Source organism: Protopterus annectens, chromosome 14.part0, assembly GCF_019279795.1.
Source record: "Protopterus annectens isolate FY-2018-M chromosome 14.part0, PAN1.0, whole genome shotgun sequence".
Classification (NCBI taxonomy): domain Eukaryota; kingdom Metazoa; phylum Chordata; order Ceratodontiformes; family Protopteridae; genus Protopterus; species Protopterus annectens.
The window spans coordinates 421,922,892-421,946,388 of NC_056748.1; positions in this window are offsets into that span (position 1 = coordinate 421,922,892).

Sequence of the window (23,497 nt, forward strand, 5' to 3'; positions counted from 1 at the left end):
GTTCACAGAATTGATTCCATTATAAAGGGAGATAGCTTTGTGGTCTGAAATTTCCAGAGTGGATGCTACACCAGGGTTGGGGAGTAGGGGGGGGTAGAACATTCTGCCACATTTGGAAGTACCAAGTAAAGTATGTTTGCACTCCTAGTGAGAGTATGGACTATTTGATAAGGGGTTTATGTTTACAAAGTCCGGGAACCCCTGGTCCTGTAAGTTTGGGGTCATGTAGGTATCCCAATTTATAATTGGGTTGTTGAAGTAATCTGTGAATATGGTGTTGGATTGAATGGTGAGAGCCTCCAGTAAGTCCAAATATGAGTTATGGGTTTATTGGGTCATAGAGTGTGACCTATAGCTTGCAAGGACATGATATAGGACTTTACCTATAGGAAATCTGGACATGGAGAAGCTGAAGCAAGTCATCTTGTTTGATTAGTCTTGAGATGTGTTAGTTACTGATATAGATTGAGACACTTCCACCTTTGGTCCCTGCCTGTACAGTAGATGGCCTGAATGGGTAGAAGGCATTGTAGCCCTACACTGCCAGGGTGCTCTCAGTAGCTTTAAACCATTTGTCAGTAGCTGCACAGATGTCCAAATTCTCCAGAGTGAGGAGAGCCTGGAGGGACTGTATTTTCTTGTTTAGACTCCCTGCATTGAGCAGTAACAACTTTAGGTTACCTTGGGTTGGTTATGCTCTGTCAGAAGGTTTGTCAATTTGGGAATGCCCAAAAAGGCACTATGGGGAGAACAATATTTTAGCCAGTATTTGAAAACTTTGAGGGGATAAGTGCAGGCCATCCTTGGCAAAGCAGCATGGTCTGTTGACCATGTCCCCTCATGCTGACAAATATTGTACCCCCTTGGAATGACATCAGACACTAAGCCAATTATTGAAGTCAATCATCTTTTATTGTTGCATCATCCTTGGTGAATGCAGAATGCTGCTCAGTGTTAGGCACAAAGGTTCATATGTGTTTACTAGGCTAACAACTATATGGGCCTTTTTAAGCCTAGCTATGCATCCCAAATCACTGATAAGTTCTGGTACCTTTGATAAGTGTAAGCAAGGGCTTGGGAAATGAAACATTTATAAGCAGGGTCCTGGGAGATTGAGCCATTTACAGGCTGCCTGTGTTAATTAGAGATATAGGTTCTAAACCAGTGATGAATTTCCTATTGATCATCCAGTTGTCCAAGTTACACTCAAATTGGCTTAGAGGGGAACTCTGCTTTGCATGTATGGGGAGCCATTCCAGAGAAGCAGTTGTCTTTGAGATACATACCAATCACCCTAGCAGGTCCTATTTATATCACAGGCAAGGTTTAAGTCTTTAGAATGAGTAATTTTGGTGCTGCTTGTTTTGTGGATATGCAGGATGTCCATCTGAGAGGGGTCTGACAATGCCTGGTATGCCAGGCATAGATCTTCTCTCAACAGCCTGTAGGAGATAAAATACAGGGATAGGCCTTGAGGTGGTCTGCATAGGATGTTACTTATGGCCTGTATTCTTTTAGTGAGAAACCTCTGTGGATATTCCAATTGTTGGCTATGCCTGGTTAGGTTGTATGCCACAGGTGATGTACTCAGTATTAGGTTTGATAAATACTAGCCTGGGACAAATAGTTTCAGAGATCGATAATCTTTCTCTTTATATTGTCCAGGGAGTTATGTCTCAAGTCACTTACAACCAGGTAGTCTATGAATGAGTCATACTGGTACTTGTGGCCTAATAACTTGAGTGCATGAGTGACTTGGTGGATCCTGGTCCCTGATAGACAACTGTCTGTGAATTTTTCCTTATTCAGCCTGGTGAGTAAGATATCCATATGTCTCATAATGGAGTCTCCTATGATGTGCTGTATTTCTTGTGTTAGAATATATTTGGTGTTGCTGTGGATTCTTTTTTTTTGTAGGATGAACATCTAGGAAGTCTTTGGGGTTTTGGAAGGTTGCTTTTAAATGCCTCGGTATATGTTTATCTATGTGATGGATCAGTACTCTGTGTGGTGGATGTAATGCTTATGTTACTAACAACTTGATTTTGACTGGTTTTGTTTAAGAGTCTTGCGTCCAGTGATATTGTGCAATACATATTTTATATACTGTACCTGTTTCTCAAGGATTAATCAGTTTTCAGTGAACATGAGACAATTCCTACATTCTTTCAGGATGTCCATATCTACCAAGCTGGTGGTGTAGGAATTGGGAAAATGGCCATCCATAGTGTCAGGTCTTTTCTAGATGAACTACAAGGGGTAGTACTGCAGGCTAACTAGAATGCTGTGAGGGTAGAAACTACCACTAGGCTATGTATGACTGAATTAGTGAGGCAATGCTCCTCAGCATGCAAACAATTTGATCGTTGTGTAACTGAATACTGGGAAACGTTACAGAGGAGCTCTGCCTGCGCTTATACCACAGACTGCTAAATGCACAGCATGATGAGCAGTGCACTTTATAGACCCAAAGAAATTTGACTAAACCAACTAAAAGGCCCTCTGATCAATTACATTATCTCACTTTAGGCTCCTTGTGTCTTTCCCAACGGACAAACCAGGCTACCGTTCTACTCCCACTAGAACTGCAGTCCCAGTCTTCTTAATGTAACAACACACTTTAGTTAGCTAAAACTGAAAAGTTACCAGAAACAACTAGCAACAAGTAGTTACAGATTTTAACTGTGTTATTAACAGTGGTGGCATGAGGCACAAGGATGAAGGACTTCAGCCTTCCACCACCTATAGTTTATGGGAATGAATAGTATAAGTCAAAGACTATACAGTTTCTGGGCAAGAAAGTTATAAGTTAGATGGTATCAGCCTTGTGCCTTACACCATATACACCATAGAGACTATCTAGTTAACAGCTGTGTGATACACAAGGTTTTTGCCCTATATCATGTACAACACAGTTTCTGAGGTAAAGGTGATTGATCTCTTTAATTACCATACTGGAAAAATTCTTGATATCTAATATCATTTGTTGAATAATTAAGTTGACATGGCTAATATCTAAACACAAAGGTCGACACACAGTTCATAGGTGTGTACTAGGCTAATGGCCCTGGAGCCTTTACAAGCCTAACCCATAGGATTACCCTGGCATTGTGCCACCCAATCTTAGTTCCCAGTGCCTCTGTCGAGTAGAGCCACTGTAGTGATCCCTGGGGTGAATTTTCCATCTCCCATACACTCATTAAGATATATCTTGGAGGGCCAGTGAGGTACTCTGTTTGACATGTATGGGAAGTCTATTCCATAGCATGGGCAGTCTCTGGGTTATGAACTTGTCCCTCCAGCATGTTCTGTTGATTGTGGTAATGAGGTTGGGGTCTCTGGAGTGTGTGGTGGGGAGGGATTGGGATTTCTTTAGATGTAGCATTTCTAACAGGGCTGGGTCAGACATGGCTTTGTAAGTCAAGCAGAGATCGCCTCTAAGTAGGCGATATGAAACGGAGAATAGTTGGAGTTTTTTGAGTCTGTCCATATAGGACAAGTGTTTAAGGCCTAGGATTCTCTTTGTGAGGTAGTGTTGTGGCCTCTCCATTTGTTGCAGGTGTCTAGTGAGGTACATGCCAAATGGAGCATTGTACTTGGTGATTGGCTTAATGAGGGAAGAGTAGAGCGAGAACGACCTCTTTCTTCCTGGATGCAAAACCCATAATAATGAGATGTGCCACAAAGAAGGACTTATTGACCACAGTGGCAATGTGGTGGTCAGAAGAGAGGTTGCCATCAGGCTGTGTTCCCAGATCTCTTATAATGCCTTCTGTGTTTAGTGGACTACCATTGATGTGGTAATTTATGGGAACCGGGTTTCTCCCAAAGGGGATGACGACACATTTTTTGGCATTGAGCTTAAGGCCATGGTTCTGACACCAGTCATTGGTCTCAATGAGGCCTTTCTGTAGGACGTCAACATCACTTGGGGAGTTAAGTAATAGCTCCCAACTTGCAATCATCTATGAACTGACCCAAGACCAAACCCTGTGGGACTCGTGAATGGTCAGCTGTCTGACTTGGAGTCAGCCACTTTCACAGTGTGGGTTCTGCCTGTGAGCCAGTTTGCGACCCACCTATTGATATAGGAGTTGATGCCTAGCTTAGTGAGTTTTTTCTATGATTCTTGAGTGAGGAATGGTATCAAAGGCCTTGGTCAGATCAAGGTAGGCTGTATGAAACACCTTGCCTTCATCCACAGCTCTGGTGACTGACTCAAAGAAGTTGAACAGGTTGAGCTGACATGTTCTATCCTTCACAAAACCAAGCTGTGTGGGATCCAGAGTTTGGAGATTCCCTATATCCTTGTTTATTAGGTCCATGATGATGCATCCCATAGCTTTGCATATCAGACTCATCAGGCTAATGGGGCGAGAGTTCCCAGGGTCTGTAGTCGCTCCTACTTTGTGGAAAGGGATGACTGTAGCAGTGTGCCATTCGGTAGGGACAAAACCTGAGGATGAGACTATGATTGAACAGGTCACACAGGTGAGGTGCCAGTTTACTCTGTAGTTCATGTAGAAAACAGCCAGGGATATTGTCGTATCCCACAGAAGCTGTATTCTTGGCTTTGGACAGTGCTGTTTTAACCTGTGCAGCAGTAATACTGGGTGCCTGGCAAGCTACTGGTATTGTGATTGGTCCTTTGGGGGGGAAGAGAGGGGTAAAGTCGGCACTGAATCTGTCGGCCAGTATATTGGCAATATCTGTTGGCTTGGTATAGGAGGTACCATTGTGCTGTAGCTCAGAGCAAATCTGGGTATTGCCGTTGAGATTCTTTACATAACTATAGAAGGCCTTGTGGTTGTCTTTACTATCTGCTGCAATTCTGTTTTCATAGCTAGCTTTAGAGGATTTGATGATGGAGCTCACCTTTTTGTTAAGGCTAATAAGGGAGTTTTTCCAGTCTTGGGACTTCACCTTATTCTGCATCAGTTTCCTCCTCCTGTTGTAGAGTTTGTTTATAGCAGGGTACAACAAGATTGGCTTCCAAGGTGGTACACATGGACCAAGGTGGAACATGTGCAGTTAAAAAAACTGTTTTCGTTTACAAGGGGCAAACTCTCCTACTCTGCTCAAGTGGGGGGCTGTGTCACCCTCCCCAGTGCAGTGTACTTATATATACTACACAAGTCCAAGATTGCACAAACCTTGGGGAAAGGTCATATTTACCAACACCAGTGACTGCCCATTATTGCACAGCTATTGACCATCTACATTGTTGGCCATACAGAGGTCAATTTTACATGCAGTCAACCAATAATAGGTAAACCATATATATGTGAGTGGGTGTGGGTGGATGTTTGTGTATGGGTGTGGGTGGGTGTATGTGTGTGGGTATAGACATCTATAACCTCTTTTCACATTTTGTGCATGAAGTTGACTTGTCACATCAACAATGACAATCATATTGAGCCAAAGTTCACATCACCTTATATATGGGAGTGGAGCCTCCTGTTGTCAAGTCTGTTCATTGCCAAGTGAAAAGCAGGTAGAGCTGATTAAAATGTATTGGATTGTTCACTATTACATTGCAGTATGGAATTGGGGAATATACCCTTTTCCCAGTGCAGTGCAATTTCAGAACTGGTATATATAATTATCAGGGGTGTGGAGAATGCAGCAGGGCTTGCCTTCTTGCAAAAACATTGTTTTATTTATTTATTTATTTATTTATTTATTTTATATCCTTTGTTGTGGAACAATACTTTTACTGTTTGGCCATTAGTTAGCAATGTGTGTGTGTGTGTGTGTGTGTGTGTATAGATAGATATAGATAGTGCTCCATCTATCTATGAATTAAATGTTTTAACAACATCATACCTCAGATATATCCATGTACTGGCTCAAATGGCTTTTGTTGATTTGGTAATATGACAAAAATATAAGGAGTGTGATGACTATGAATGGTCTATTCTGGAAATGGAAAACAAGCCATACAATGGATTTATTCAGATATTCTTATACCCATTTAACAGTGATGCGTTTTCTTATCTGTACGATGCAGTTTGTGGACATCTGAAAAGAAGATGCTTATAGGAACTATTCACCATGGTAGACTGTCTTGTTAATTGACTGCAGATACATTGCTGTATTTAGTATATAGTCCTCTAGCAAGGCTATCAAATCATTACATTGTATTTGTGTGAAATCAGAGAACGGTGGGGATGTGGGAAGTTCTCTACTTTCCCTGCCATTATGCAATCTTAGAGTTACTATATGGAAAGCAGAGGGGAGTTATTTGTTGCTGGTCAGTTCGTCGATACTCAGAACGCTGAGCCTGAAAGACTGCCACCATCCTGTCATGGTGGTTAGACTCGGAGAAGATGTGGATGCTTGCCTCCACATCACGAGATTACAAGGAGGCTTCCCCAGAAAAAAAAATATGTATTGTTTTGTGAACTGTAGTGTGTTGCTGTTTTGACTAGTAACATCCTAAGGTTTTAGATATTTTGGATTTGAATAATCATGTCAATCAAAGCATGATTATTCATTGTAGACCAGAAATATCAGGAGTATGTGAGTACGAGGGGGAGGGGGCTGCACTGTAAAAAAATGCAGTATTGTAGTGATGTGTTTATAAAACCACATTATTTGCATTTTCACCAGTTCTTTTTGTCAGTCAGTGAATGTGTCAGAAGTACTGTTCAATGAGAGGACAGAGTGCTTCCCCTCAATTCCACAGTTTCATTACTGTATTGCACCGATATAGCTGATAAAAATAATCAAAACTTCATTCATAGAAACTCCTAGAAATAGTCTATAAGTCTAGAAACTCAATTATTTTCTTTTTTAGCTAAATTTTTTCTTTTGGTTAAGAAACTTCATGTAACGGTCAAATAAAGCATAATAAACTTGAAACAACCAAAACCATTAACCAAAGAAGAAGACAAACTATTTACACTATTAACCTAGCCAAACAAACAGTAGAACAAATTGATATGCAAAGCATATCACTTTGGTAATACATATTAGAATGCAATTGCTTAATCATATGTTTCACTAAAACCATTCAGAAGACATTAACATGATGTAGGAGGGCTATTAAAAGAGTCACCTTTCTTAAAGGAATAAACAGTATATTCCACATGTTGATGTAACAAATTGTCCAGACATTTTGGAAAGGGAATACACTTATGTTTCTACATCTGAGCACTTAACAATTTGACTACAGTAGTTAATACCCATAAAATCTCAAACATAGGTGTGAGAAGTATCCTTCTATGTGGTTTAACTTTAAATATCTAAAATTTCCAATCTAAAATAGGCATTACCCTTAGAATCCTTGCAACCTTATCAGACAGATTGTTCTACTGTACTTTGATCGGTGAACAGTCCCGAAACATATGTATATTATCTGCTCCATCATGATTGCACTTCTGGAACCATCTATCATTCCACATACCAATCTTTAATTGCCTGTGTGGAGTGAAATACCACCGCAACAGAGTATGAATTTGCATATCCTGGTACTTAGGCCATGTACCCAACCTTTTAAGTGACACCATACTTCCGCACATTGGGTGACTATCTGATTTACTTGCTCCATATTTTTCAAATGGGCAATAATCTTCTGCTTTATTATACCACAAGTCTTTATATATAGTGCCTGTTCTCACATTTGTGAGTCTACCCCACTTAGCCCAAGAAAGCATTTTCTTGTCTCTTTCAGAAGGAGCAATCTTCTTGCTCCACAGCTGACCAGCTTTCAGATATGTTAACCACTCATAGAAATGCAACTCCTTGTCACTGTTGGGAGTATTCCTTTCTCCTTGAATATCCTGCAGAGGATAACTGAACATCCAGCTGGCACACCAAAGCCTTTATTTCTTCTGGGTGTCATACATTGTATTTATGTCGTATGTGAAAGGTGTATGTTACATATGTGATACACAAGTGCCTAATACTCAAAATGTCTTTGCTGCCAATCCAAATGCTACATTTGAGGTTAGTCTGTAAGCCATTCATCAAGTTGGTTCCATTACCATGCCTTCTGCAACTATGTACCCCATTAAGGTCTCTTCTTTCTTTTTTATACCATTTACTTTAAGTCCACATGTCATCCAGAAAGAGAAAATGTGACCATGGGAGGTAGATTCCCCATAAAGATAGACATGAACAGCACCCTTTATATTTGGGTGCTACCCACAACCATGCATCATGTGTGATTTATTGGGAATTTGTCCCTAAGACACTCCACAGTCATTTGTCATCTCTTTTAATTTACTTGGAGAACCAGTCAGTGATTGAAGCTTTTGGTTCATTGTACAATAGCCAAATCTACCAACCCCAATATTTAGCCACTGCTTAAAAAAAAAAAGCCAAAAAGGTGAAAAATGATCCTGATGCTGTCCAGCCTCCGCTGTATGTCTCCATCAGGTTGGATAAAGAACCCCACAGGGCCATTCGCTACTGCTGTTAGCTCCCTCTGTAGTGATCCATTTGGAGGCACATCTGCTGAAGTTGTGCCTATGTCTGGTGCAGATGTAGAGGAGGAACCATGGCTGAATATTTTGGAGGGGCTTAGTGCTATTCTCCTAATACTTGTTAGGGAAGAGGTGTCCACGCTCAATGAATCTAGCCAGGGGTGCAAAATTCCTTGATTTGTTAAAGAAGATGTTCCTTTAAAAAATAAGTAGAAAGCTAAGCATGGTGCCCTTTTGGCTAAGGATCCACACAAAGAATGTCAGGATTTTAATCAGGGCCTTTTCTATGCCCTTATAGCTCCCACCAAGGATTGTCTCTTCCTTGCTCTTCCACTCCTTCCAAACATCCTAGGGACTCTGATTACCCTGATGAGGAGTCATTAGCTTACTCCTTTCATATCCAATCTCCCCTTGACCTGATGTCTGAGGAAGAGGACTCTTTTTCTCCTTACTCTCCTATGGATAAATTGCCTTTTAGGGATACTGTGGGATACAGTGGTTTGTATAGTGGAATACTTTAATTTGGAATTTTCCCAGGTTTCACATTTTCATTAAGAAACTCTTGCAAATAGATTATCTTTGGCCTTTTGTGGTCCCTCCAGCATTGACTGTCCTCCTGGATACTTTCACTGCAGCTTTTCATGCCCCTGACTCTCAACCACCTGCTCATAAGAAACTGGACAGGTTCTATAAAGTTCCTAACAGTTTTTATATAAAAGCCCTTCTTCTGATCCTGCTGTTATTTATGTAGCCACTGATAAACCATTTGACTTTTTCTAAGCTTTTACCTTCTGATAAGGACAGCCATGCAGTGGACAGGTATGGCAAAAAGTATGTACCTCTGCTACCTTAGCCTTCAATGTTGTTAATATTCAGAACCATCTGACTAGGTATGCCCTGGCTCTTCTCCCCAAACTTGGAACACTCTGGCTGATTTACTTGACTCAGAGGGTAAGACTTCTGACATTTCCCTTTTGAACTCTGCTTCTCAGATGGCACATCATTCTTTTAAATGTAGCTATGAAGCTGCTGAATACTAGCCTGGGACAAATAGTTTCAGAGATCGATAATCTTTCTCTTTATATTGTCCAGGGAGTTATGTCTCAAGTCACTTACAACCAGGTAGTCTATGAATGAGTCATACTGGTACTTGTGGCCTAATAACTTGAGTGCATGAGTGACTTGGTGGATCCTGGTCCCTGATAGACAACTGTCTGTGAATTTTTCCTTATTCAGCCTGGTGAGTAAGATATCCATATGTCTCATAATGGAGTCTCCTATGATGTGCTGTATTTCTTGTGTTAGAATATATTTGGTGTTGCTGTGGATTCTTTTTTTTTGTAGGATGAACATCTAGGAAGTCTTTGGGGTTTTGGAAGGTTGCTTTTAAATGCCTCGGTATATGTTTATCTATGTGATGGATCAGTACTCTGTGTGGTGGATGTAATGCTTATGTTACTAACAACTTGATTTTGACTGGTTTTGTTTAAGAGTCTTGCGTCCAGTGATATTGTGCAATACATATTTTATATACTGTACCTGTTTCTCAAGGATTAATCAGTTTTCAGTGAACATGAGACAATTCCTACATTCTTTCAGGATGTCCATATCTACCAAGCTGGTGGTGTAGGAATTGGGAAAATGGCCATCCATAGTGTCAGGTCTTTTCTAGATGAACTACAAGGGGTAGTACTGCAGGCTAACTAGAATGCTGTGAGGGTAGAAACTACCACTAGGCTATGTATGACTGAATTAGTGAGGCAATGCTCCTCAGCATGCAAACAATTTGATCGTTGTGTAACTGAATACTGGGAAGCGTTACAGAGGAGCTCTGCCTGCTTATACCACAGACTGCTAAATGCACAGCATGATGAGCAGTGCACTTTATAGACCCAAAGAAATTTGACTAAACCAACTAAAAGGCCCTCTGATCAATTACATTATCTCACTTTAGGCTCCTTGTGTCTTTCCCAACGGACAAACCAGGCTACCGTTCTACTCCCACTAGAACTGCAGTCCCAGTCTTCTTAATGTAACAACACACTTTAGTTAGCTAAAACTGAAAAGTTACCAGAAACAACTAGCAACAAGTAGTTACAGATTTTAACTGTGTTATTAACAGTGGTGGCATGAGGCACAAGGATGAAGGACTTCAGCCTTCCACCACCTATAGTTTATGGGAATGAATAGTATAAGTCAAAGACTATACAGTTTCTGGGCAAGAAAGTTATAAGTTAGATGGTATCAGCCTTGTGCCTTACACCATATACACCATAGAGACTATCTAGTTAACAGCTGTGTGATACACAAGGTTTTGCCCTATATCATGTACAACACAGTTTCTGAGGTAAAGGTGATTGATCTCTTTAATTACCATACTGGAAAAATTCTTGATATCTAATATCATTTGTTGAATAATTAAGTTGACATGGCTAATATCTAAACACAAAGGTCGACACACAGTTCATAGGTGTGTACTAGGCTAATGGCCCTGGAGCCTTTACAAGCCTAACCCATAGGATTACCCTGGCATTGTGCCACCCAATCTTAGTTCCCAGTGCCTCTGTCGAGTAGAGCCACTGTAGTGATCCCTGGGTGAATTTTCCATCTCCCATACACTCATTAAGATATATCTTGGAGGGCCAGTGAGGTACTCTGTTTGACATGTATGGGAAGTCTATTCCATAGCATGGGCAGTCTCTGGGTTATGAACTTGTCCCTCCAGCATGTTCTGTTGATTGTGGTAATGAGGTTGGGGTCTCTGGAGTGTGTGGTGGGAGGGATTGGGATTTCTTTAGATGTAGCATTTCTAACAGGGCTGGGTCAGACATGGCTTTGTAAGTCAAGCAGAGATCGGCTCTAAGTAGGCGATATGAAACGGAGAATAGTTGGAGTTTTTTGAGTCTGTCCATATAGGACAAGTGTTTAAGGCCTAGGATTCTCTTTGTGAGGTAGTGTTGTGGCCTCTCCATTTGTTGCAGGTGTCTAGTGAGGTACATGCCAAATGGAGCATTGTACTTGGTGATTGGCTTAATGAGGGAAGAGTAGAGCGAGAACGACCTCTTTCTTCCTGGATGCAAAACCCATAATAATGAGATGTGCCACAAAGAAGGACTTACTGACCACAGTAGCAATGTGGTGGTCAGAAGAGAGGTTGCCATCAGGCTGTGTTCCCAGATCTCTTATAATGCCTTCTGTGTTTAGTGGACTACCATTGATGTGGTAATTTATGGGAACCGGGTTTCTCCCAAAGGGGATGACGACACATTTTTTGGCATTGAGCTTAAGGCCATGGTTCTGACACCAGTCATTGGTCTCAATGAGGCCTTTCTGTAGGACGTCAACATCACTTGGGGAGTTAAGTAATAGCTCCCAACTTGCAATCATCTATGAACTGACCCAAGACCAAACCCTGTGGGACTCGTGAATGGTCAGCTGTCTGACTTGGAGTCAGCCACTTTCACAGTGTGGGTTCTGCCTGTGAGCCAGTTTGCGACCCACCTATTGATATAGGAGTTGATGCCTAGCTTAGTGAGTTTTTTCTATGATTCTTGAGTGAGGAATGGTATCAAAGGCCTTGGTCAGATCAAGGTAGGCTGTATGAAACACCTTGCCTTCATCCACAGCTCTGGTGACTGACTCAAAGAAGTTGAACAGGTTGAGCTGACATGTTCTATCCTTCACAAAACCAAGCTGTGTGGGATCCAGAGTTTGGAGATTCCCTATATCCTTGTTTATTAGGTCCATGATGATGCATCCCATAGCTTTGCATATCAGACTCATCAGGCTAATGGGGCGAGAGTTCCCAGGGTCTGTAGTCGCTCCTACTTTGTGGAAAGGGATGACTGTAGCAGTGTGCCATTCGGTAGGGACAAAACCTGAGGATGAGACTATGATTGAACAGGTCACACAGGTGAGGTGCCAGTTTACTCTGTAGTTCATGTAGAAAACAGCCAGGGATATTGTCGTATCCCACAGAAGCTGTATTCTTGGCTTTGGACAGTGCTGTTTTAACCTGGGCAGCAGTAATACTGGGTGCCTGGCAAGCTACTGGTATTGTGATTGGTCCTTTGGGGGGGAAGAGAGGGGTAAAGTCGGCACTGAATCTGTCGGCCAGTATATTGGCAATATCTGTTGGCTTGGTATAGGAGGTACCATTGTGCTGTAGCTCAGAGCAAATCTGGGTATTGCCGTTGAGATTCTTTACATAACTATAGAAGGCCTTGTGGTTGTCTTTACTATCTGCTGCAATTCTGTTTTCATAGCTAGCTTTAGAGGATTTGATGATGGAGCTCACCTTTTTGTTAAGGCTAATAAGGGAGTTTTTCCAGTCTTGGGACTTCACCTTATTCTGCATCAGTTTCCTCCTCCTGTTGTAGAGTTTGTTTATAGCAGGGTACAACAAGATTGGCTTCCAAGGTGGTACACATGGACCAAGGTGGAACATGTGCAGTTAAAAAAACTGTTTTCGTTTACAAGGGGCAAACTCTCCTACTCTGCTCAAGTGGGGGGCTGTGTCACCCTCCCCAGTGCAGTGTACTTATATATACTACACAAGTCCAAGATTGCACAAACCTTGGGGAAAGGTCATATTTACCAACACCAGTGATTGCCCATTATTGCACAGCTATTGACCATCTACATTGTTGGCCATACAGAGGTCAATTTTACATGCAGTCAACCAATAATAGGTAAACCATATATATGTGAGTGGGTGTGGGTGGATGTTTGTGTATGGGTGTGGGTGGGTGTATGTGTGTGGGTATAGACATCTATAACCTCTTTTTCACATTTTTGTGCATGAAGTTGACTTGTCACATCAACAATGACAATCATATTGAGCCAAAGTTCACATCACCTTATATATGGGAGTGGAGCCTCCTGTTGTCAAGTCTGTTCATTGCCAAGTGAAAAAGCAGGTAGAGCTGATTAAAATGTATTGGATTGTTCACTATTACATTGCAGTATGGAATTGGGGAATATACCCTTTTCCCAGTGCAGTGCAATTTCAGAACTGGTATATATAATTATCAGGGGGTGTGGAGAATGCAGCAGGGCTTGCCTTCTTGCAAAAACATTGTTTTATTTATTTATTTATTTATTTATTTATTTTATATCCTTTGTTGTGGAACAATACTTTTACTGTTTGGCCATTAGTTAGCAATGTGTGTGTGTGTGTGTGTGTGTGTGTGTATAGATAGATATAGATAGTGCTCCATCTATCTATGAATTAAATGTTTTAACAACATCATACCTCAGATATATCCATGTACTGGCTCAAATGGCTTTTGTTGATTTGGTAATATGACAAAAATATAAGGAGTGTGATGACTATGAATGGTCTATTCTGGAAATGGAAAACAAGCCATACAATGGATTTATTCAGATATTCTTATACCCATTTAACAGTGATGCGTTTTCTTATCTGTACGATGCAGTTTGTGGACATCTGAAAAGAAGATGCTTATAGGAACTATTCACCATGGTAGACTGTCTTGTTAATTGACTGCAGATACATTGCTGTATTTAGTATATAGTCCTCTAGCAAGGCTATCAAATCATTACATTGTATTTGTGTGAAATCAGAGAACGGTGGGGATGTGGGAAGTTCTCTACTTTCCCTGCCATTATGCAATCTTAGAGTTACTATATGGAAAGCAGAGGGAGTTATTTGTTGCTGGTCAGTTCGTCGATACTCAGAACGCTGAGCCTGAAAGACTGCCACCATCCTGTCATGGTGGTTAGACTCGGAGAAGATGTGGATGCTTGCCTCCACATCACGAGATTACAAGGAGGCTTCCCCAGAAAAAAAAATATGTATTGTTTTGTGAACTGTAGTGTGTTGCTGTTTTGACTAGTAACATCCTAAGGTTTTAGATATTTTGGATTTGAATAATCATGTCAATTAAAGCATGATTATTCATTGTAGACCAGAAATATCAGGAGTATGTGAGTACGAGGGGGAGGGGGCTGCACTGTAAAAAAATGCAGTATTGTAGTGATGTGTTTTTTAAAACCACATTATTTGCATTTTCACCAGTTCTTTTTGTCAGTCAGTGAATGTGTCAGAAGTACTGTTCAATGAGAGGACAGAGTGCTTCCCCTCAATTCCACAGTTTCATTACTGTATTGCACCGATATAGCTGATAAAAATAATCAAAACTTCATTCATAGAAACTCCTAGAAATAGTCTATAAGTCTAGAAACTCAATTATTTTCTTTTTTAGCTAAATTTTTTCTTTTGGTTAAGAAACTTCATGTAACGGTCAAATAAAGCATAATAAACTTGAAACAACCAAAACCATTAACCAAAGAAGAAGACAAACTATTTACACTATTAACCTAGCCAAACAAACAGTAGAACAAATTGATATGCAAAGCATATCACTTTGGTAATACATATTAGAATGCAATTGCTTAATCATATGTTTCACTAAAACCATTCAGAAGACATTAACATGATGTAGGAGGGCTATTAAAAGAGTTACCTTTCTTAAAGGAATAAACAGTATATTCCACATGTTGATGTAACAAATTGTCCAGACATTTTGGAAAGGGAATACACTTATGTTTCTACATCTGAGCACTTAACAATTTGACTACAGTAGTTAATACCCATAAAAATCTCAAACATAGGTGTGAGAAGTATCCTTCTATGTGGTTTAACTTTAAATATCTAAAATTTCCAATCTAAAATAGGCATTACCCTTAGAATCCTTGCAACCTTATCAGACAGATTGTTCTACTGTACTTTGATCGGTGAACAGTCCCGAAACATATGTATATTATCTGCTCCATCATGATTGCACTTCTGGAACCATCTATCATTCCACATATCAATCTTTAATTGCCTGTGTGGAGTGAAATACCACCGCAACAGAGTATGAATTTGCATATCCTGGTACTTAGGCCATGTACCCAACCTTTTAAGTGACACCATACTTCCGCACATTGGGTGACTATCTGATTTACTTGCTCCATATTTTTCAAATGGGCAATAATCTTCTGCTTTATTATACCACAAGTCTTTATATATAGTGCCTGTTCTCACATTTGTGAGTCTACCCCACTTAGCCCAAGAAAGCATTTTCTTGTCTCTTTCAGAAGGAGCAATCTTCTTGCTCCACAGCTGACCAGCTTTCAGATATGTTAACCACTCATAGAAATGCAACTCCTTGTCACTGTTGGGAGTATTCCTTTCTCCTTGAATATCCTGCAGAGGATAACTGAACATCCAGCTGGCACACCAAAGCCTTTATTTCTTCTGGGTGTCATACATTGTATTTATGTCGTATGTGAAAGGTGTATGTTACATATGTGATACACAAGTGCCTAATACTCAAAATGTCTTTGCTGCCAATCCAAATGCTACATTTGAGGTTAGTCTGTAAGCCATTCATCAAGTTGGTTCCATTACCATGCCTTCTGCAACTATGTACCCCATTAAGGTCTCTTCTTTCTTTTTTATACCATTTACTTTAAGTCCACATGTCATCCAGAAAGAAAATGTGACCATGGGAGGTAGATTCCCCATAAAGATAGACATGAACAGCACCCTTTTATTTGGGTGCTACCCACAACCATGCATCATGTGTGATTTATTGGGAATTTGTCCCTAAGACACTCCACAGTTATTTGTCATCTCTTTTAATTTACTTGGAGAACCAGTCAGTGATTGAAGCTTTTGGTTCATTGTACAATAGCCAAATCTACCAACCCCAATATTTAGCCACTGCTTAAAAAAAAAAGCCAAAAGGTGAAAAATGATCCTGATGCTGTCCAGCCTCCGCTGTATGTCTCCATCAGGTTGGATAAAGAACCCCACAGGGCCATTCGCTACTGCTGTTAGCTCCCTCTGTAGTGATCCATTTGGAGGCACATCTGCTGAAGTTGTGCCTATGTCTGGTGCAGATGTAGAGGAGGAACCATGGCTGAATATTTTGGAGGGGCTTAGTGCTATTCTCCTAATACTTGTTAGGGAAGAGGTGTCCACGCTCAATGAATCTAGCCAGGGTGCAAAATTCCTTGATTTGTTAAAGAAGATGTTCCTTTAAAAAATAAGTAGAAAGCTAAGCATGGTGCCCTTTTGGCTAAGGATCCACACAAAGAATGCCAGGATTTTAATCAGGGCCTTTTCTATGCCCTTATAGCTCCCACCAAGGATTGTCTCTTCCTTGCTCTTCCACTCCTTCCAAACATCCTAGGGACTCTGATTACCCTGATGAGGAGTCATTAGCTTACTCCTTTCATATCCAATCTCCCCTTGACCTGATGTCTGAGGAAGAGGACTCTTTTCTCCTTACTCTCCTATGGATAAATTGCCTTTTAGGGATACTGTGGGATACAGTGGTTTGTATAGTGGAATACTTTAATTTGGAATTTTCCCAGGTTTCACATTTTCATTAAGAAACTCTTGCAAATAGATTATCTTTGGCCTTTTGTGGTCCCTCCAGCATTGACTGTCCTCCTGGATACTTTCACTGCAGCTTTTCATGCCCCTGACTCTCAACCACCTGCTCATAAGAAACTGGACAGGTTCTATAAAGTTCCTAACAGTTTTTATATAAAAGCCCTTCTTCTGATCCTGCTGTTATTTATGTAGCCACTGATAAACCATTTGACTTTTTCTAAGCTTTTACCTTCTGATAAGGACAGCCATGCAGTGGACAGGTATGGCAAAAAGTATGTACCTCTGCTACCTTAGCCTTCAATGTTGTTAATATTCAGAACCATCTGACTAGGTATGCCCTGGCTCTTCTCCCCAAACTTGGAACACTCTGGCTGATTTACTTGACGCAGAGGGTAAGACTTCTGACATTTCCCTTTTGAACTCTGCTTCTCAGATGGCACATCATTCTTTTAAATGTAGCTATGAAGCTGCTGAATACTAGCCTGGGACAAATAGTTTCAGAGATCGATAATCTTTCTCTTTATATTGTCCAGGGAGTTATGTCTCAAGTCACTTACAACCAGGTAGTCTATGAATGAGTCATACTGGTACTTGTGGCCTAATAACTTGAGTGCATGAGTGACTTGGTGGATCCTGGTCCCTGATAGACAACTGTCTGTGAATTTTTCCTTATTCAGCCTGGTGAGTAAGATATCCATATGTCTCATAATGGAGTCTCCTATGATGTGCTGTATTTCTTGTGTTAGAATATATTTGGTGTTGCTGTGGATTCTTTTTTGTAGGATGAACATCTAGGAAGTCTTTGGGGTTTTGGAAGGTTGCTTTTAAATGCCTCGGTATATGTTTATCTATGTGATGGATCAGTACTCTGTGTGGTGGATGTAATGCTTATGTTACTAACAACTTGATTTTGACTGGTTTTGTTTAAGAGTCTTGCGTCCAGTGATATTGTGCAATACATATTTTATATACTGTACCTGTTTCTCAAGGATTAATCAGTTTTCAGTGAACATGAGACAATTCCTACATTCTTTCAGGATGTCCATATCTACCAAGCTGGTGGTGTAGGAATTGGGAAAATGGCCATCCATAGTGTCAGGTCTTTTCTAGATGAACTACAAGGGGTAGTACTGCAGGCTAACTAGAATGCTGTGAGGGTAGAAACTACCACTAGGCTATGTATGACTGAATTAGTGAGGCAATGCTCCTCAGCATGCAAACAATTTGATCGTTGTGTAACTGAATACTGGGAAACGTTACAGAGGAGCTCTGCCTGCGCTTATACCACAGACTGCTAAATGCACAGCATGATGAGCAGTGCACTTTATAGACCCAAAGAAATTTGACTAAACCAACTAAAAGGCCCTCTGATGATTACATTATCTCACTTTAGGCTCCTTGTGTCTTTCCCAACGGACAAACCAGGCTACCGTTCTACTCCCACTAGAACTGCAGTCCCAGTCTTCTTAATGTAACAACACACTTTAGTTAGCTAAAACTGAAAAGTTACCAGAAACAACTAGCAACAAGTAGTTACAGATTTTAACTGTGTTATTAACAGTGGTGGCATGAGGCACAAGGATGAAGGACTTCAGCCTTCCACCACCTATAGTTTATGGGAATGAATAGTATAAGTCAAAGACTATACAGTTTCTGGGCAAGAAAGTTATAAGTTAGATGGTATCAGCCTTGTGCCTTACACCATATACACCATAGAGACTATCTAGTTAACAGCTGTGTGATACACAAGGTTTTTGCCCTATATCATGTACAACACAGTTTCTGAGGTAAAGGTGATTGATCTCTTTAATTACCATACTGGAAAAATTCTTGATATCTAATATCATTTGTTGAATAATTAAGTTGACATGGCTAATATCTAAACACAAAGGTCGACACACAGTTCATAGGTGTGTACTAGGCTAATGGCCCTGGAGCCTTTACAAGCCTAACCCATAGGATTACCCTGGCACTGTGCCACCCAATCTTAGTTCCCAGTGCCTCTGTCGAGTAGAGCCACTGTAGTGATCCCTGGGGTGAATTTTCCATCTCCCATACACTCATTAAGATATATCTTGGAGGGCCAGTGAGGTACTCTGTTTGACATGTATGGGAAGTCTATTCCATAGCATGGGCAGTCTCTGGGTTATGAACTTGTCCCTCCAGCATGTTCTGTTGATTGTGGTAATGAGGTTGGGGTCTCTGGAGTGTGTGGTGGGGAGGGATTGGGATTTCTTTAGATGTAGCATTTCTAACAGGGCTGGGTCAGACATGGCTTTGTAAGTCAAGCAGAGATCGCTTCTAATCTAAGTAGGCGATATGAAATGGAGAATAGTTGGAGTTTTTTGAGTCTGTCCATATAGGACAAGTGTTTAAGGCCTAGGATTCTCTTTGTGAGGTAGTGTTGTGGCCTCTCCATTTGTTGCAGGTGTCTAGTGAGGTACATGCCAAATGGAGCATTGTACTTGGTGATTGGCTTAATGAGGGAAGAGTAGAGCGAGAACGACCTCTTTCTTCCTGGATGCAAAACCCATAATAATGAGATGTGCCACAAAGAAGGACTTACTGACCACAGTGGCAATGTGGTGGTCAGAAGAGAGGTTGCCATCAGGCTGTGTTCCCAGATCTCTTATAATGCCTTCTGTGTTTAGTGGACTACCATTGATGTGGTAATTTATGGGAACCGGGTTTCTCCCAAAGGGGATGACGACACATTTTTTGGCATTGAGCTTAAGGCCATGGTTCTGACACCAGTCATTGGTCTCAATGAGGCCTTTCTGTAGGACGTCAACATCACTTGGGGAGTTAAGTAATAGCTCCCAACTTGCAATCATCTATGAACTGACCCAAGACCAAACCCTGTGGGACTCGTGAATGGTCAGCTGTCTGACTTGGAGTCAGCCACTTTCACAGTGTGGGTTCTGCCTGTGAGCCAGTTTGCGACCCACCTATTGATATAGGAGTTGATGCCTAGCTTAGTGAGTTTTTCTATGATTCTTGAGTGAGGAATGGTATCAAAGGCCTTGGTCAGATCAAGGTAGGCTGTATGAAACACCTTGCCTTCATCCACAGCTCTGGTGACTGACTCAAAGAAGTTGAACAGGTTGAGCTGACATGTTCTATCCTTCACAAAACCAAGCTGTGTGGGATCCAGAGTTTGGAGATTCCCTATATCCTTGTTTATTAGGTCCATGATGATGCATCCCATAGCTTTGCATATCAGACTCATCAGGCTAATGGGGCGAGAGTTCCCAGGGTCTGTAGTCGCTCCTACTTTGTGGAAAGGGATGACTGTAGCAGTGTGCCATTCGGTAGGGATAAAACCTGAGGATGAGACTATGATTGAACAGGTCACACAGGTGAGGTGCCAGTTTACTCTGTAGTTCATGTAGAAAACAGCCAGGGATATTGTCGTATCCCACAGAAGCTGTATTCTTGGCTTTGGACAGTGCTGTTTTAACCTGTGCAGCAGTAATACTGGGTGCCTGGCAAGCTACTGGTATTGTGATTGGTCCTTTGGGGGGGAAGAGAGGGGTAAAGTCGGCACTGAATCTGTCGGCCAGTATATTGGCAATATCTGTTGGCTTGGTATAGGAGGTACCATTGTGCTGTAGCTCAGAGTAAATCTGGGTATTGCCGTTGAGATTCTTTACATAACTATAGAAGGCCTTGTGGTTGTCTTTACTATCTGCTGCAATTCTGTTTTCATAGCTAGCTTTAGAGGATTTGATGATGGAGCTCACCTTTTTGTTAAGGCTAATAAGGGAGTTTTTCCAGTCTTGGGACTTCACCTTATTCTGCATCAGTTTCCTCCTCCTGTTGTAGAGTTTGTTTATAGCAGGGTACAACAAGATTGGCTTCCAAGGTGGTACACATGGACCAAGGTGGAACATGTGCAGTTAAAAAAACTGTTTTCGTTTACAAGGGGCAAACTCTCCTACTCTGCTCAAGTGGGGGGCTGTGTCACCCTCCCCAGTGCAGTGTACTTATATATACTACACAAGTCCAAGATTGCACAAACCTTGGGGAAAGGTCATATTTACCAACACCAGTGATTGCCCATTATTGCACAGCTATTGACCATCTACATTGTTGGCCATACAGAGGTCAATTTTACATGCAGTCAACCAATAATAGGTAAACCATATATATGTGAGTGGGTGTGGGTGGATGTTTGTGTATGGGTGTGGGTGGGTGTATGTGTGTGGGTATAGACATCTATAACCTCTTTTTCACATTTTTGTGCATGAAGTTGACTTGTCACATCAACAATGACAATCATATTGAGCCAAAGTTCACATCACCTTATATATGGGAGTGGAGCCTCCTGTTGTCAAGTCTGTTCATTGCCAAGTGAAAAAGCAGGTAGAGCTGATTAAAATGTATTGGATTGTTCACTATTACATTGCAGTATGGAATTGGGGAATATACCCTTTTCCCAGTGCAGTGCAATTTCAGAACTGGTATATATAATTATCAGGGGGTGTGGAGAATGCAGCAGGGCTTGCCTTCTTGCAAAAACATTGTTTTATTTATTTATTTATTTATTTATTTATTTTATATCCTTTGTTGTGGAACAATACTTTTACTGTTTGGCCATTAGTTAGCAATGTGTGTGTGTGTGTGTGTGTGTGTGTGTGTATAGATAGATATAGATAGTGCTCCATCTATCTATGAATTAAATGTTTTAACAACATCATACCTCAGATATATCCATGTACTGGCTCAAATGGCTTTTGTTGATTTGGTAATATGACAAAAATATAAGGAGTGTGATGACTATGAATGGTCTATTCTGGAAATGGAAAACAAGCCATACAATGGATTTATTCAGATATTCTTATACCCATTTAACAGTGATGCGTTTTCTTATCTGTACGATGCAGTTTGTGGACATCTGAAAAGAAGATGCTTATAGGAACTATTCACCATGGTAGACTGTCTTGTTAATTGACTGCAGATACATTGCTCTATTTAGTATATAGTCCTCTAGCAAGGCTATCAAATCATTACATTGTATTTGTGTGAAATCAGAGAACGGTGGGGATGTGGGAAGTTCTCTACTTTCCCTGCCATTATGCAATCTTAGAGTTACTATATGGAAAGCAGAGGGGAGTTATTTGTTGCTGGTCAGTTCGTCGATACTCAGAACGCTGAGCCTGAAAGACTGCCACCATCCTGTCATGGTGGTTAGACTCGGAGAAGATGTGGATGCTTGCCTCCACATCACGAGATTACAAGGAGGCTTCCCCAGAAAAAAATATGTATTGTTTTGTGAACTGTAGTGTGTTGCTGTTTTGACTAGTAACATCCTAAGGTTTTAGATATTTTGGATTTGAATAATCATGTCAATCAAAGCATGATTATTCATTGTAGACCAGAAATATCAGGAGTATGTGAGTACGAGGGGGAGGGGGCTGCACTGTAAAAAAATGCAGTATTGTAGTGATGTGTTTTTTAAAACCACATTATTTGCATTTTCACCAGTTCTTTTTGTCAGTCAGTGAATGTGTCAGAAGTACTGTTCAATGAGAGGACAGAGTGCTTCCCCTCAATTCCACAGTTTCATTACTGTATTGCACCGATATAGCTGATAAAAATAATCAAAACTTCATTCATAGAAACGCCTAGAAATAGTCTATAAGTCTAGAAACTCAATTATTTTCTTTTTTAGCTAAATTTTTTCTTTTGGTTAAGAAACTTCATGTAACGGTCAAATAAAGCATAATAAACTTGAAACAACCAAAACCATTAACCAAAGAAGAAGACAAACTATTTACACTATTAACCTAGCCAAACAAACAGTAGAACAAATTGATATGCAAAGCATATCACTTTTGTAATACATATTAGAATGCAATTGCTTAATCATATGTTTCACTAAAACCATTCAGAAGACATTAACATGATGTAGGAGGGCTATTAAAAGAGTCACCTTTCTTAAAGGAATAAACAGTATATTCCACATGTTGATGTAACAAATTGTCCAGACATTTTGGAAAGGGAATACACTTATGTTTCTACATCTGAGCACTTAACAATTTGACTACAGTAGTTAATACCCATAAAAATCTCAAACATAGGTGTGAGAAGTATCCTTCTATGTGGTTTAACTTTAAATATCTAAAATTTCCAATCTAAAATAGGCATTACCCTTAGAATCCTTGCAACCTTATCAGACAGATTGTTCTACTGTACTTTGATCGGTGAACAGTCCCGAAACATATGTATATTATCTGCTCCATCATGATTGCACTTCTGGAACCATCTATCATTCCACATACCAATCTTTAATTGCCTGTGTGGAGTGAAATACCACCGCAACAGAGTATGAATTTGCATATCCTGGTACTTAGGCCATGTACCCAACCTTTTAAGTGACACCATACTTTCGCACATTGGGTGACTATCTGATTTACTTGCTCCATATTTTTCAAATGGGCAATAATCTTCTGCTTTATTATACCACAAGTCTTTATATATAGTGCCTGTTCTCACATTTGTGAGTCTACCCCACTTAGCCCAAGAAAGCATTTTCTTGTCTCTTTCAGAAGGAGCAATCTTCTTGCTCCACAGCTGACCAGCTTTCAGATATGTTAACCACTCATAGAAATGCAACTCCTTGTCACTGTTGGGAGTATTCCTTTCTCCTTGAATA